Source organism: Cupressus sempervirens, chromosome 5 (assembly GCF_028749045.1).
Source record: "Cupressus sempervirens isolate cs-2001-9-10 chromosome 5, ASM2874904v1, whole genome shotgun sequence".
NCBI classification, from domain to species: domain Eukaryota; kingdom Viridiplantae; phylum Streptophyta; class Pinopsida; order Cupressales; family Cupressaceae; genus Cupressus; species Cupressus sempervirens.
Genome location: NC_143122.1, coordinates 467,787,340 through 467,804,992, shown reverse-complemented (window position 1 = coordinate 467,804,992; position 17,653 = coordinate 467,787,340). Strand labels below are relative to the sequence as shown.

Genomic DNA, 17,653 nt, shown 5'->3' with positions numbered 1-17,653 from the left:
ACATTTCATCCTTCATAGCATGTTGTTGATTTGATGAAATCAGTTGGGCCCCAAAATGGGTCAGGCTAATTTTTTTTTTTTTGATTTCAAACACCTAAACTATCAAACTAATCCATTAATCCTATCATATTGACTAGCATCAAGTTTGACCACTAAATGGTTGATCAAAACTCATTTTACCATTAGTCTGCAAATTGTCGATTTAGTGCCAGGGGGTCCTTTGACTAACCTTAAAAATTGATCCAAACACTTGATTGGGCTCTAAAATGAATCATACTGATTCTCTATTCCACACAGTTGTACCATGTTGCATCTCATCTCTTAAAAAATTCTCAGTCAAAAGATATTGACTGTCAAAGTTGCCTCCTTAGAACTACCTGCAAGAGAACATGTTAGAAATCCATAAAACACATTTGGATTTGTTTATGAAAATAGGGCAAATTGACACTTGGGGCACGAAAATTGGAGATTTACTTTACTATCATGAGGAAAACATAAATTTTTAATTTGGGATCATGAAGAATAACAAGATGCATTTGGTGACCAGTCAAAGTGGGCTACTCAAATTTGTAGAGCTAGGAACAATGGAAAAAAAACATTTCTTTCAAATGGAATAGACTTGAGAAAGTATGTAGATGGATTCGTCAAGGTTTAAAAAATGGCACACTTGAAGTATTTTTGGAGTAAAGCATAGTGGTACAATCCATTCGATCTCACCTATCACGGATCTTGAGTTATGACATCACGAATAGGGGGATTGACCAATCTGCACTTTATGAGACCAATAAAAGGTTACAAATTGCATATGGAATCATGTTCAAAAACTGATCAAACAAATTTTTCAGAAGCTCAAATTAGAAACATGATAAGTCTCTAACCTATTGAATGTAATGCAAAAGGAATTTCATCATTTTGGTTATCTAGGTCAAAGTTATAGAAAGTCAAATAGGGTCTCCCAGAATTCTAAACAATTAACATCAGCATGATAATAATAAATGGCCAACTTTGAGGGATTCAAAACCTAGTCAAAAAAATTTGAAATGACTCAAAATCTAAAGCATAGGCTCTTTGATATTGACAATAAACAATCCCAAAGTGGTGAGTCATGAAACATTATTGGGTGTGAGATATTCACATGTAAACATGGCCTCCTATTGCTATTTGACACTTGGGAAGAAATGTAGAATTGGACATCGCTCAAAATGGACTCCATGGAATGGCTTGGAATGGAAATTTATCTTCATGGAACACATAGGTGTACTGAATGCAAGGTGTTAGGAAAATTAAGCACCTCTTAGGCCTCAAAATACAATCAGGTACACACAAAAAAGTGCTTATAAGGCTTGATTTTTAGATGGTACTCAAAATTAGGGCTACAATTTTGAGTCCCAACAGTGGCTCTATCTGGGGATACATGTCCTTTGCAGGCATGGAAAGGATTCATATCTTTAGAAGAAGCAAACCACACACTTGACAACAAAAACTTCCTATCGAATGACTTTACTAAAAGCTAGAAACAACTACTCCTTGCATGTACAAACGATCGCCCTGGGCCACTAAACTTCAACAATTTTTTTTACCTCTTTCATAAATCTAATTGTTATCTAAAATTTCATGAGGTAAACTAGAAATATTTCTTCTATTAGTTTCACCAATCAGATTAGCATTATGAATCAACTCACTTGGCAAAACAGAATCTACATCTTCACTTTCACAACACATATAATAATAGATTCACTTTCTACAACTTGCTCATTATGAAAGTTTTGATCAGCATGCTCAAAAATTACAAATTCAAACTGAAAATATTCTTCAACAAACAAATCATGCATGGTATTAGTTTTGAATATGAAGGCTTCATACTCAACTTGGGGAAAAAGGTCACACATACCTTGAAATTGTGTATCCTTATGTATAGCCGAATGGTATTTAAATGAGCAATCGGACTTATACTCACAAATATCATCAATGTCAGAGTCTAAAACTAATCTGGGTTCCTCCAATGGTTCTTTGAAATCAACAAATGGATTAGTTATCACATTAGAGTATTCATCATAAAACTCATTACAAGGTGCATGCTAATTTTCAATAACAACTTCATCAAACACCTTGTTATCAACTTTATAAGATGTAACATCATTCTCATTCACATCTATAAAGAGAAAAATCTAAGTAGTAAGAAAATGTATCATCATTATCAACTAAATCTAAACATTCCATGCGCTCTTCAAGAAGTGGGTTGATAAATCCATGCAAATATCCTTTCTAGACTTTACAAAAAATGATGTGGTGGTCAACATCAAATTCTTCACCATACAAAAAATTCATGAAAAATTTGAAACCATTTCTAACATCACTGTCATGGACACTTTTAACATATGAAGAAGAAAAATTAGAATCATCACACCAAGACACACCATCCACTCCATCAATGAAGCATGTAGAATATAAATCCATGTTGCGTTGTCTTCATTAAGATGATTCAAATGTCTTGCAGACCTATCCTCTTTCATTTTATCAATAGGTGCCGATGCATTAATCTTAGGATCATTTATATACTGCTGATTACTACCACATGCAACCTTATGACATTCATCCACACAACTAAGCAATTCATCATTATAAATGATCTCTTTATCTTCATATTGTGTAGACAACTCTTCTTCACAACTTTCAACCTCAAGCTGATTTGCATAGTTCTGAAATGGAACTTCACTTTTAGATTTAGATAAAGAATTCATACCTTTACTCGTATAAGAGTACTCACTTCTATCATTGCTGTCTTCTTCCCAATTTTCATCTAATTCATATGAAGATTAACGTATAGTATCAATGTCCTCTTCTTGATTCAAGCAACAACCCTCATCATTGTCTTCACATAATGCTTCTTCATAATACATTGGATCAACAACCTTATCTTCATCACTTGAAAGATCACTTCCAGCTTCTTTGTTCTCATACTGAGATGAACATCTTTCAATTTCAAATTTTATAACATTCTCAACATATTGTAATCTATCAATAAGAGAAATAATTTCTTGCATATCTGACTAATAAAGTGAATCCTCCTTATCATCCACTACTAAAATATTACAAACATATGCACTGTTCATCAATAATAGAATCATCTATTCTTTGAAATCAAGAAACTTCATTTGCACACATCTTTAATTCTGAATTTTCAACAAGATTATCTACCACAACAAGGATACCTACTTGCTGATCTGAATTTGAACACTTTACATGACATTGATTTCTCCTTTGAACCTCATCTTGCTGGCAAACACTTCTAGAGAAATGAATCCTAGTTATTCCATACTTTATGTTATTCTCAATCTCTATTACTATCATGAATGCCTGATGCAAAGTCTTAGGTTATTTATCTCTTAATAGATAACTCATATTCTTATCAAATGCATCAAGATAAACTACTAAACACATTTGATCATCCAGCTTACCATTTTAAGGAATTTCATTTACAACCTTTGGAAATCTAATATTGAATTTATGAACTAGTTCATCACTCCTAATTTGAATCTTCAAGAACTTATCAAAAGAATCATAGATGCTTATTCTTTCCCTAAATTGCTTCATGACGGCTAAATTTAATTCATCCCAAGATGAAATAGAACATGTCGAAAAAAAGGAAAGCCAAGCCCTAGCATTACATTCTAAAGTTTGAACAAACAACTTCATATGCACATCTTCATGAGCAATTTCATAGTCACCCATTAAGTCATTGAAAACTTGAACATGATGACTAGGTGAAATAGTATGGTTCCCATTAAATTTAGGCAAAATTTTTCTAATATCATTAGGAATGACATTTGGGAAACCATAGATACCATCAAAGCATAATGGCATGTATCTCTTGGTAGAAAAAGATCTACAAATATCACTAACCAGTTGCATACTTGATGAAAGAAAATTTGTCATTCTTCAAAGCCTTGACACTCATCAACAATAATTCTAATTTGTAATTTGTAGTAGGCTTATAACCTTCTACCAAATGAATCTCTTCAAACGCTTCACAAAACTTTACAAGCTAGAACTTATTACAATGAAGTGTATAAAACTTGTCACACTATTATCCTCTTCCTAGTGCTGAAAATCACTTGATGAAGAACACATTTGTATACCACTTTCTTTCATGACAAGGACAACATCATGAAAAATAAAATACCTGGAGTGTTGCTACTAAAAGACTGATCTACTATTTTGGCACTGGTGCTAACTTCAATTCTTCACATCACATATGAGCCCATTATAGGGCTGCCACCTCCTTGAAGAGGAAAATTAAATCAGAGTAGTGATTTATTTTTAACATTCGAATTTCTTTTGGAAGTAGATCAAACACAACACTTCAAAACTTATTAGTCAAGAACTTATATGTTCTCTCTTCTTTCTTACACCTTATCATAATTTTTAGATCTACATAACCAAGCTGAAAACTCTTGAAAAAATTTATATAAAACCAATTTTCACTACTATAGAGATCTTTTAGAGATTTTCCACTCACAATTGTGAGAAAGATTTACAACATGACAAATCTGAATTGGATTTTCAACTTATGGGACTTGCAAATCATCAAACACTTTGAAAAGAGAAAATTTCTTTGAACAATTTTGATTCTGAACTTTCTCAATAGCACTTCAAAAACCTGAACTAATTGAAGATACACTTATAACAGTCATATAACCTAATTTACATCCAATTCTCACAACATACTACTGTCCATGAATAAAGCTTAACTAGGCAACACAAAATTTAGCAAGGATATGAAAAGAACACCACAATTCCTCATTGTCATAGAAAATTTTTCCTTCTGTATTGAATCTTTCTTTTTCAAATTCTCAAGATTTTTCTATCACACAGATTCAATACAATTCCCCAGTAGAGTCACCATTTTGTTGGTGTTTTAAAATGCATAGTAATAAAACCTTCCAGAGGGAAACATAAATAAGAATATTTAAGGGTTAGCTACTTCCCCATCTTCAACAATACCTAAATGGATCTGGACTAACATAATGAAGCACAATACTTCCTTCACTTTTGGTTCTGCAAAACCAAGGTGGGAGTACCTAGAGATCCTACTATATAACTGGTGCAAGCAACGATAGTCTAGAATATAAACAAAGCATATTAAACCCTTATTTTTCATATTGACTCATGCAATAACATAGATTTACAATAGCTAAATACAAGACAATGAAATTCATAAGCTGAGTGAGGGCATCCCGTTTTAACTCTTCAAACATAAAATCTAAAGATGATTTGAATTTGATTTGATTTTATGTGGGTGGAGAAAGTGGATGAAAACCAAGCATGGACAAAAAACTAATGATCTGTAGCTGATCAATGCCTCATCTATTGGGAAATTCACAAATATCTCTCATGCATTTTAGACATCTGTGACACATATCCTATGCCAAGATTCGAGATCTATCCATTTACCTTGTAAATTAGATATCAATGTTCAATCTAAATCTCATTCTTACCTAATATCCTCCTCAATAAACCTACAACCTTATTGATTTCCCTGAAGCATTTACATAACTCCTTGAATTATAAGCAATAATGAAACAACATACAACCTTAAAGGACTACAATTATGATCTAGGCTTTTTGTTCAAAGATCATAAAATATTACAAATCACTGAGAAAGGAGACAAGGTTTAAAATGAAAATCAACACTTGCTGTTCTTTGTATTGATTTCCTTGAAATAATACATGAAAATGCATGAAATTCACTCACAAAATACCAAATAAACTAGACTATACAATATACAAATGCCGTCATACAAGAGAGAAAATGGTGGGAATGAGAAAATGATGGGATGGGAAGGGGGCATCATAGCCAAAGCATAGCTTCATGGTCTAGAACCAACACATCCCAGATATTTTCCATTCAAACTTCATCAATTCCAAAATTTCCTTCCCAATTTCCAACTCCTAACTTTTTCCAACCCCCAAAATGAAAGAGAGAAAATACATATATACAATGAAATAATTCAATCCTAACCAAGAAATACTTTCCATTTCCTCTTTCATTCCAAAAAGATCTAATTCTTCAATCATAACTCCAACTTCAATCTTGAAACTCATCACCTCTGGAAAACAAATATTCATCATAACTAAAAATTGGAGCCAAATTATACTAGAATGGCATAATATTCTCAAAACTAACCCAACATACCTTTTACCATGTGTTTTTACTAGATCTGTAATAGTATTTTCAATTTTCACCAATTTCAATAAGAAGGCCCAAATTTCACATTTTGCCTATAACTTGAACCAGTGAAGACCTACTCAAAATATGATTCCATATCTGAATTCCTCATCTTGAGACCTTTGCAATGGTATATGATAATTGATATTTTGGAAGAAGATAACCCCTCTGGTAGCCATTTAAAAAATTAGGTCCCAACTTCACTTTTGCACATTACAATGCAAAAAATTGAAAAACTTAAAAACTCTATAGTATAAACTATAGGTTTTGCATTTATAACTTTGAAATTTTTGCAATTAACATGAACACCTCTTTTTTGAAAAAAAAATTAAAAATAATATTTTATTAACCCTTTAGTCGACCTGGATACTAGATATATGCCATGTGTTGGCCTTTGGTTGGCCCTCCTAATCATTTGCCGGGTCTCTTCACAACCTCACCAATTTTTATGTTTTTTGGGAGGTTTCCATATCATCACTAGTGAGATCTTCCCATTTTTCAGTGGTGACATGGTGACCATTGGAAAATTTACCCGTTTTTGGTGAGTCAAAATCTTGTTGACCTTGCAATAGGTCATGATGGGCTCCACCACATGAGTTACAACTTACAAAAGTGTATGCCTCAAAGAGATCTTCTTAAGTATGTGTTTCTTTATTTAAACACATTGAACATCCATCATACAATGAATGTGGGATAAAGACTCTTATCCTCCCTTTGCCCTGTTCAAAACTAGTGCTAGATTTTTCCTTGTTGCGTAGGAGTCCCTTTATATTTCCTCCAATGATGTTTCCCTTTGTCTTCATTAATTCAATCAATTTTTGTGTTGTAGACATATGTCTACCATAAGAGAGGAAGAGGCAATAGTAGAGTTACAACCAAAATTTTTGAAACAAGAATATGTCACTTCCTCTATTTTTTCATCCACTTTAATCTACAACTTCGTGACATCCTCATAGGCAAGAGCACCCAACAAGCCTGTGCCTATGTCTAGATCATTTTTATTGAAATATCCTATGTTGTGGGGATGATTTTGATGATCAATCACTCTCTCGTGGTATACTCGAATGCCAGTAGCTAGAGGTCCTCTGCTCAATACCCCTATACCATCGCCTCCATAAACAATCCTCCCCACATTACAAACAATGCTGCTCAACATAATTGATGACTTGGCAATCACAAATTAAAAAATATCTGGACAAATGATTAACCTCTCAAAATGCTCCATTGTTAACCCATGTTTAGAAGCTCCCATGCATTTTTTTTATTCTCTCTCACAAAAATTTACTATTCTTTGCAGCATGAATGCCTCCTTAGTAGTGCTAACAACTATAGCTTTTGCCTGGACCTTCTAGCTAGTTCTGCACCAACCAATGTGCATGCATCAGAAGGAGGAATTCGCATGTGGACAAGCCTAGTAGCTACATTGGAATAGTTGTACAAAGGAAGAAAGAGGAGCAAGCGTGTCTCCACCCTCCCTTTCTAATAAACTTTTGAAATAGGGAGACAGATATGGAATAAAAAACACACCCTCCCTCCCTCACTTACTTGAGGTAATAGCTTCCTTAGTATCTCACATTCACCCATGTACAAGGTTTAATGCAAACTAAAAACCTTTTATCTATCTCCATGGTAATTACTTATGATGGAGGAGGGAAAATATAAGAGATAGCATGATCCATGTCTAATTTATACCAAGTAAGAAGAGGCTTTATGTTTTTGCAAACCAAGGAGAATTCAAAATAAAACTTCAAACTTTATACACATAAGGTTCACTTAATTGGATCAAAATAAACATAGAGAAAAGGCTGCTCCTCCCTTTAATAGGATAGAATCTGGCCTTTGGAAGTGCAAATCTATTTCCTCGATTCATATAAGTCTTGAAAATTTGTTAAGCATTCATAATTGGAAGCCTTTATACAACCATAACTCAAAGCTCAGGATTTTTCTTTCCCAAATTTGTACATTCAAATTCGCTGTAGGTCTTAGCCCAACTAAAAAGAAAAAGAAGACTCCTTCAATGTAAAACTTTCTCATAATTAACTAGCCATCCATTTAATGTGGCTTCACTAATTCTTTTAGAGCACCTAAATTGAACCAATTTCCCTTCATAAAAGCTAACAAACATCAATTTGAACACAATTGTTTGCACCACAAGGATTCATCACAACATTTTTCTTTGTACTTCAGTGTGTGAGAAATTTGTCACTCATTAGATTTTAATTGTAATATATGTAAAATGAATGCAAAATTGGTGATCAAAGTCATTCTAACCTTTCGAGACATTTCATCCATGATAGCATGTTGTTGATCTGGTGAAATTAGTCAGGCCCCAAAATAGGTCTGGCTAAAAAAATTTCATTTTCAAACACCTAAACTATCAAACTGATCCATTAGTCCCATCATACTGACTAGCATAAAGTTTGACCATTGAACGATTGATCAAAACTCATTTTACCATTAGTCTGCAAATTGTCAATTTAGTGCCAGGGGGTCCTTTAACTGACCTTAAAAACTAATCCAAACATCTGACTGGGCTCTAAAATCAATCATACTAATTCTTTTTTCTGCAAACTTGTACCATGTCAAATCTCGTCTCATGAAAAATTCTCAGTCAAATGATATTGACTATCAAAGTTGCCTCCTCAGAACTACCTACAAGAGAACATGTCATAAAACCATAAAACACGTTTGGCTTTATTTTTGAAAATAGGGTAAATTGACACTTGGGGGCACAAAAATTGGGGAATTAGTTTACTGCCATGAGCAAAACATAAATCTACAAATTGGGCTCATGATGAATAACAAGATGCATTTGGTGAGTGGTCAAAGTGGGCTACTCAAATTTGCAAAGCTGGGAACAATGGTAGAAAAGCATGTCTTGCAAATGGAATGGACTTGGGAAAGTGTGCAGATGGATTTGTCAAGTTTTAAAAATTTGCACACTTGAAGTATTTTTGGATTAAAGCACAGTGGTACAATCCATTTGATCTCACCTATCATAGATCTTCAGTTATGACATCACGAATAGGGGTATTGACCAATTTACACTTAATGACACCAGTAAAAGGTTACACATTGCATATGGAATTGAATTAAAAAACTAATCAAATGGATTGTCAAAATCTCAAATAAAAAATATGACAAGTCTCTAACCTCTAGAACACAATGCAAAAATAATTTCTCATTTTGGTCAATTAGGTCAAAGTTATAACAAGTCATATAGGGCCTCCCAAAATTCTAAACAATTAACATAAGCATGACAATAATAAATTACCAACTTTGAGGGATTGAGAACCTAGACAAAAAAATTTGAAATGACTCAAAATATGAAATATAGGCTCTCTAATATGGACACTAAACGATCCCAAAGTGGTGATTCATGAAACATTATTGGGTACAAGATATTCATATGCAAACATGGCCTCTTGTTGCTATTTGACACTATGCAAAAATGTAGAATTGGACATTGCTCAAAATGGGACTTCACAGAATGGCTCAAAATGGAAATTTATCTTCATGGAACATATAGGCATACTAAATGCAAGGTGTTAGAAACATTAAACACCTCTTAGGCCTCAAAAGTACAGTCGGGTACACATGCATAAAAAGTGCTTATAGAGCTTATTTTTAGATGGTTCTCAAAATCAGGGCTACAATTTTGAGTCCCAACAATGCTAACTTGAAATCATCTTACCAAATTTTTGGAAAAGCCAACAACAAACACCACTAATATCGAAAGTGAAAGTACCAATGGATGTTGAGGACAAACCCAAATGAAATAGTGAGATAATAATAAATATCCTTCCCTATCTACAAGGGGATCTATCGTTGAGAAGAGCTTCACATGTAAGGTAAGAAAATGAAGCACATTCCCTCAAGAACTCCACAAATAGTGTTCATAGCACCTAATTACTATGTGAAACACATGTGCATGAATGCAAATCTAGATCCAATTTTAGAGCGCCAAATGAAGTGTGAATCTATGAAAGTATGTAAAATCACTCAAGCCAAACACATGAGAGGGTTCATTTAATTTATAAATCCAAATGTTATAGAGATATAAAAAAATACTTGGTAACCCTTGCAATGTGTCTTTTCTTTGTTCTACCTTTCATTTATGTTTGAATGTTTGCCCACAACAAAAAAAGTAACAAGCAAACATAAGATATGCAATATATATCCAACTTATGCAAAACTAGGGTTAGATCTAAAAATATGATTTTGAAGAGTGATAATAACCAAAAAATCACTTACGCCTAGGAGGATATTTAGCTTATTAAGGAATTAGAAATGATATTAGGAGCACAAAGACCCCTAATCATGATCTAGGAGGATACTAAAGTTTGGGACTTAACTTCTAGTGGTCAATTTACAGTCATATCAGCTTACAAACATCTCTTTAGTAAGGACTTCTACCCTCCATTATTGAGTAAATTTTAGATTAGTAATCTTCTCCCTAAAATTAATTTTTTCTAGTGGACTATTCAGCATGGTAAAATTTTACCTCTTGACAATCTGAAAAGAAGGGGCTTTTTTATCACAAACTACTACTATCTCTGCAAAGAAAAGGAGGAGAGTATCTCTCACTTGTTCGTTGAATGTCAGTATGAATTGAAGATCTGGGCCATGGTGTGGGAGAAATTTGGTCTGAATTGGGTTTTGAAGGACAACCTTTGTCAATTTGTGGAGAATTGGAGCTATCCCTTCTACCACCCAAAATTTGTATTTATGTGGAAAATTGTTCCACCATATATTTGCTGGCACATATGGAAAGAGAGAAACAACATAATATTTAGGGAGGTGGAAAAACCAGGGGAGGTGGTAATGGGAATCTATGGAGAAATTGTTGAAGGAAAATTTAAGGGTAGCTAAATGTAAGTTATTGAAGGAAGAACCAAGTAGGCTAGAAGGTCAGATTGCTGAAAAATGGGGTGTTCAAGAGGACTTTTATCTTTTGATAACTCTAAAGTGTTAAAGAGACAACAAGCAAGATGGAAACCACCAACCCTAACTCAATTCAAACAAAATTTTGATGGGGCTTCTAGAGGGGGTATAGAAGTGGCAGACGGAGTGCTCAAAAATGGGAATGGTGAAGCACTGTTAATCTACTCTAGGAAGGTGGGGGGTGGAAGTAATAATTTGGCTGAAGCTATGGCTTTGCTTTGGGGTCTTTAGCTGATCGGCGAAATGCAAGTTATGGAAATAACTATAGAAGGGGACTCCAAATTAATTATTGATTTGGTAAATGGAGTGTCCCAGTCAGGATGGAATATTTGAACTATCATTATGGACATTAGGCACATTTTGGAAGGGATGGGAAAGGTCTGGCTGTAGCACATCTATAGAGAAGGAAATAAGGTGGTAGATGTGGCGATGGCCATGGGTTTTGAATTAATGACAGTCACATGCTAGAGAAATATGGAAAATCTAAATGAGGACATTATGTACTTGATTCACAAGGAAATAGGGGGAGTATTAATTAATGATGACTACAAAATTTAAGACCGAGGCCAAATTTGGCAATTTCTTCCTTAGAAAGTTGAAATTCGCTAAATTTACTAAATGTTTTAGAGAAATGAGGAGAAGATGTTGCCATACAAATGGTAAAATGAATGGATGTGAATTAAAGAGAGTGTCATTTGCCATTATGGTAACTTAATATAGAATTCAAATTACTTCCTCTTTAAAAGTACAAATAATATCATTATTCAGAGTGTTAGAGATTTTAGGGGTGTAAAAATTATGATATTAATCATGCATGGTTCTCATAATGAATTTGCATAGGATTTTGAAGTTTCTAAAAAATGGGCTTGTATAACCATTTTTCTCTTCACAGAGAGGTACAGAGCTAAAAATATTAGTAGTGATATTGGAGAAAAGGAGGTTGAGATGCGCATCACTGAGGCGGGGGATTTAGAAGAAAGCAAAGAAGAAATGGGTGGAGATTTGAATAGGCTGGAGCCCAAAAAAATTGAGAATTTCAAAGACAAGATGGAAACTAGTTCTTGTTAAAGGAAGGGGGATTTTTACCTTACATGTAGGCAATGATAGGGTATGATGAGAATTGTGCCCTCCAATTCATCAATGGGTGGAACGACCACAAGGTAACCATAAATGACATTACTTTCCAAGTTAATGAGGAAGTAATTGCCATGGCCACTAGGCTGTATATGAAAGGAAGAAAATGGAGATAGGTCACTAAAATGGTAGATGAGGCCAATATGAGTAGTTTTTCATAGAGGGTGAAGAACCAGTGCACTACAAAGGAGGATTTAAGAGGGATAGGCTGCCAACTTTGTGGGATGATATTTTCCTGGTGCTCATGAAATACATTATGCTGGAAGGTAGGTTTGGTGTTTACTACTATTACCACTTTTCCCTCTTGAATCATTTTAGAAATAGGAATTTTATTTCTATCCCATTTTTTCTACTACATTCACTGGAGGATATGGTTAGTGATGTTAGGGAGAAGAGGAATAACTTTACCATTATTCACCAAGGCCTAATTTTTTGCCTATACCAATTCCATCTCGCCCTTTGCCCTCCTAGGGTGGTAGTGGTTGACAACCAACATCACCTCTAGGGTTCTCCTTGAGTACCGGCACTAGTACCAAAATTCATACCCCATAGCCTTCCCCTAGCCATGAAAATAAGAAAAATAAGAAAGCTAAAGTGGATGTCAAACATAAGGCTAGTAAAAAGATTAAAGTTGAAAAATTGGTGGAGGTGGAAGAGGAGGGCTCAGAGGAGGAGGGATGTGGAAAGGGTAGGAGAAGGTTAGGTAGACTTGCCAAATCCTAGGTAAGGCATAAACAAAAATATAATAGATTCAGGGTTGAAGAGGTGGAGGAGGAGAGCTTTGAGAACAATGAAAAGGAGGAGGAGGAGAATAACTCTGACTCCAAGAGAGAAAAAGGGAAAGAGGAGGTAGAAAAGAGTGATAATTCTATTGACAATTATATTGATAATGCCTAGATGTCTATAGGGAACACTCAGGTGTTGGCTAGAAATGCCATCACTATGAAGACTACCCATGTTTATGCCAGCTTCACCCTATAACCCATTACCTTCTGTGAAGATAGTAACAAAGTTGATACCTCCCCCATTACCATTTCCTCCCTGGTCAAGGAAAAAGCCAAGGTTTATACTAACCCAAAGGTCTTGCAGGATTATAACTAGGTGGAAAAAGCTAAGAAGGAAGCTAAAAAGGCAGGAACTAAAAACAAAGAGAAGGTCGAGAAGCAAATAGAGCTGACTGCCTAGTTGAATCAAAGGGTTAATGTTTTAGAGGAAGGATTCTCTACCTTCTCTAAATTTTCCTTAAAGGTCACTCATGCTGCTACCACCACCCTCCAATTACTGGCACAAGAGAAAGAAGATACAGGGATGGACATGGAGGATCATAAGCTTCTCTTTAAGTTTCTTGCTAATGATTGGGCTCAAGTTCTTTTGGAAGGAAAGGGAAAGGAAAAAATTGAGAAATAAGTTGTTTTATGTTATTATGTTGTTGCTTGGTTTGTTGGTTTCTAGCTGCTACTTAGACTTGGGTTGGCTTGACTACACCAACAATTTTTTTGTGAACTTTAGTAGTATAGTTAACTCTATGGAATTCTACTATAGTTTAGTTGTTTCTATTCATAGTAGTATGCTGGTTAGAAGTTTGGGTAGAAATATTGTGGTTAAATTACTTCTTAGTTTGCTTTTGGTTCAGTAATGTTCTCTATTGGTTCCTGCTGGTGATGTGCTGGTTACCAACATTTTGATTGTAAGGGCCAACCCCCTTGTTTTTGGTTGCTTTTAATTTAAAAAAAATCAGAAAATCACCTAAATGAAAGCTCACATCATGCAATAATCCATGTGAAAATTAAATGCAATCTATTCATTAAATACCCTTTTTTTAATATTGATTTTTGACCTAGTCAACAAGATTGAACCTCTATGATATGAATTCAGATCCAAAATCCTAAATATAAAAAAGATACCCCTATCAAAAACTAGAGAGCTTTCCAAAAATGTCAAAATTTTGAAAATATCTTTTCATTTGTGCCCTAGAGAGTGATTTTGTCAAAATAGACCAGTTTTTGCAAATTAAATTATTGAGCCTTAATATGATCTCCAAAATCAAAATAAAAAGAACCAACCAGATTTAGAATCTAGATGAATTTCCAAAAATATAGATTTTTTTTGAAAAAATTTCTAATTTGGGCACTAAAATTATTTTTCATGAAAAATAAAGAAAAAATTATAAAAAATAGAAAATACCTTAGAATCTAAAAATTTCACTAAAGCTTCTCTAATATGTCGCTAACTTGCAAGATCAAATTCTAACCAAAAAACCAAACCATTTGGGAGATAGGATCATACCTTTAAGATCTAGGTTTTTTTTGTCTCCAAACAAATCCACATAAGGGGGTTAGCTCCAAAAATATCTAAAACTAGGAAGTAAAGGTGGGTTTGATCATAGTGGTTGCCAAAAATGTGTGCTAAAATTTTGAAACACTTATATGAGTCATTACATCCAAGATTTATCAAGAATGAAGTCTCAAATGGTGGCTCATAGCTCTCTATTCATGGAGTGCAAGGGTTTGTAATGGAGACCCTCAATTTGACCTAGTTTCTGCCAATGCAAGTACACCATAAAATGAGAGATTCAAAGATCAAAATACGAATGCAAATGAAGATGCAAGCTAATATAAATGATAACAATGCAAAGCAATCCAAGAAAGGAAATCTAATCTATGAAAGGAAATAACAATGCAAGATTAATCTATGAAAGCAAATATGGATCTAAGATAATCTGAAAATGCAAGGATGGATCATGATGATGGAAGCCATAGATGCATGAGAGAAGAAGACAAGAAGATAGAAGTTCTCCACAAAAAGCTTCAATGATCAAAATCCTTCTCTACAAATCACTCTTCAAACTTGCAACATAACAATAACATAATCATGGATGTCAAAAATGTAGAGAGGACTCTCCCTTATAAAGAATAATGTATGATTAAGATTAAGAGGCAATAAGATTTAATCAAGCGTGGAGAAAGAATGATCCATGTGAGACAAAATTCCACCAATGAGAAAAGAGGAGGAAAATTAAATGAAATCCCACTTAGAAATATGTACATTTAAGTGTAGAGGAAAAAAAAAATTATTTAATTTTTATTTATTTTATTCCCTTTTTCAAGTGGGATTTTATTTAATTAAAAGGGAGCAAGTTCTTTTAATTAAATAGGAAATATTTAAATCAAATCAAAAGAGGGGTTTTCTTTTCATTAAATAAGACTTAGGATAAAATGATCAAAGCTTAAGAAATGTTAAAATAATTGAATTAATTACAATTTGATCAAAGAAATTGATTTGAATTGATTTAATAAAATATTGCAAACCATTGATTCAAGAAATTTGATAAATTGAATAATGGGACCCCATAGTCTAGGTAACCATTTTAGGGTGCATACACTTGCTTGATAACTAGAACTGATATAAGATGTCTTCTTTTGAATCATAGTTCCACTAATCTCCATAAATAACTAGTTTGAAATGGTTGAGTCACCCAACTCATTGAATTGGGTGTCAACAATTTTAGGACTTTGACTTGCATCCTCAGAAGATTTCCTTATTCATTGTTGCCTCATTTGATTTATGATATTGTCAACTTTTGCTTTCTTTTTATCTTCAACTCTTCCTCAGTTCATATAGTTCTTGGCAAGATGTCCAAGTTTTGTACATACAAAATGTCTCTTTGTAGTGTCTCTCTTCCTCATGTGGTATTTTATGCAATTTTCTCCAATGTGTCCATGCTCACCACAATAGTCACATTTGCACCATCTGTTATAATCCCAACCAAATATAGCTTTGACAATTTTTTCTGGTGGGTTCTATTTCTTGGTCTTGCATTTTGAATATTTGTACCCTTGGTTGTTGCAATTGAAACACTTTCCTTCAAACTTGGTTTTCTCTTTGCATTCACTTTCTCTATGTCCTGGTTTGTTACAACTGTAACATTTTCCACTAAACTTTGATTTACCATTGCTCCAATACTTGTTTGATGTATACACTATCTTTACACAATGATTACAAGTAGGTCTTGTGAGCTTCTCATTGAGATTTTTCACCTTCTTCTATGTATCCTAATCCGGCTTTGTCTTTGTGTCTAAATTGATTTTGCTCATTCAATGGATTCATGCTTTCTTGAGATTTCATCATTCTCTCATTGGTTTGCTTTTCTATGCTGAGATCATTTTGCAATCTTTCATTCTCTATCCCTAAGTTGATAAAATTTTGATTTGCATCATTGAGTTAATCAATCAAATCTACTTGCTGAAGAGATAGTTGATGATTTATATTGTACTTTTCTTCTATCTTTTTAGTAAGTAATCTCTTTTCTTCCTTGACTTGGTTCTTTTGTTCCATGTTTTTACACATTCTTACTGACTGAATTTCTTGGTCACTTTTCATTTTTTTGACTTCATCATGAACAGTGAGGTCTTTGACTACTGCATCAGCTTCATGTGAACTTATGTGTAGAGATTGTCATTCATTTTTGTTGCTAGATATTTCCTTCTTTTCAAGGATTGAGAGAGCTTCTCCTTCATTTTTTTGTATTGATCCATTGCCAATTTCAAATCCAACTTCTCATTCTCAATAGCTTTCTCTAGTCTATACACTTTCACTACCTCCAACATTTTCTCAAGCTACTAAAATTATGATGTGAGAACCAATGCTTTGATACCAATTATTGAAAATGTAGTATAAGCTAGGTGATTGAGGGGGGGGGGGGTTGGTGGGGTGAATCAAGAACTAATAAAACTTATACTTTAATTCACCAATTAAATCTTCACCACATAATTTGATCTAATTGCATGCATGAAAGACTGAAAGCAATAAAACATTCATAACACTTGGACACAATATTTGGTAACCTAGAAATCTTCCAAATAGAAAGTAAAAATGGGTTGGGGATGATACCCACAAGCTTTATTATTGCAATATAAAGTTATCCTTGTTAAAGCTTACAATTGATCATTTTTGGTGATTTTCCCTATTAGGAGCAATAAGGATTGTTACATTCACCTTGTGAAAGGATTTATACAATATAGTTAAGTATGCATTTGGTTAGGAGATTTGTACAAGATTGTTAATTCCATCTTGTTAGAGGATTTGACTGATGCACTTGTTAGGATGAACTAGTAATAGATCTCTTATCTGCAACTCTATTTGCTGAATGAGATTCCTTTGTTGTAACCTAATCACCTTGCTATGATAGAAAGTCTCTTCTTATCCTTATACTTTTTGTAGCCTTCTTCTAATTCACACTCATATTGCTCTTTCTTATTTTACATTCACACTTGGATATTACAAAATGTATTACATATATACCAATCCAAATCATTACCTTCTAGAGTTGGCTACAATAACCAATTC

General features: G+C 33.8%; 1 pseudogene; it reads right to left on the bottom strand.

Annotated features, from left to right (window-relative positions):
• Window positions 1-2,816: 2,816 nt before the first annotated feature.
• Window positions 2,817-17,653, bottom strand: part of LOC149556781 (jasmonate-induced oxygenase 4-like) — a 70,106-nt pseudogene continuing 55,269 nt past the window's right edge.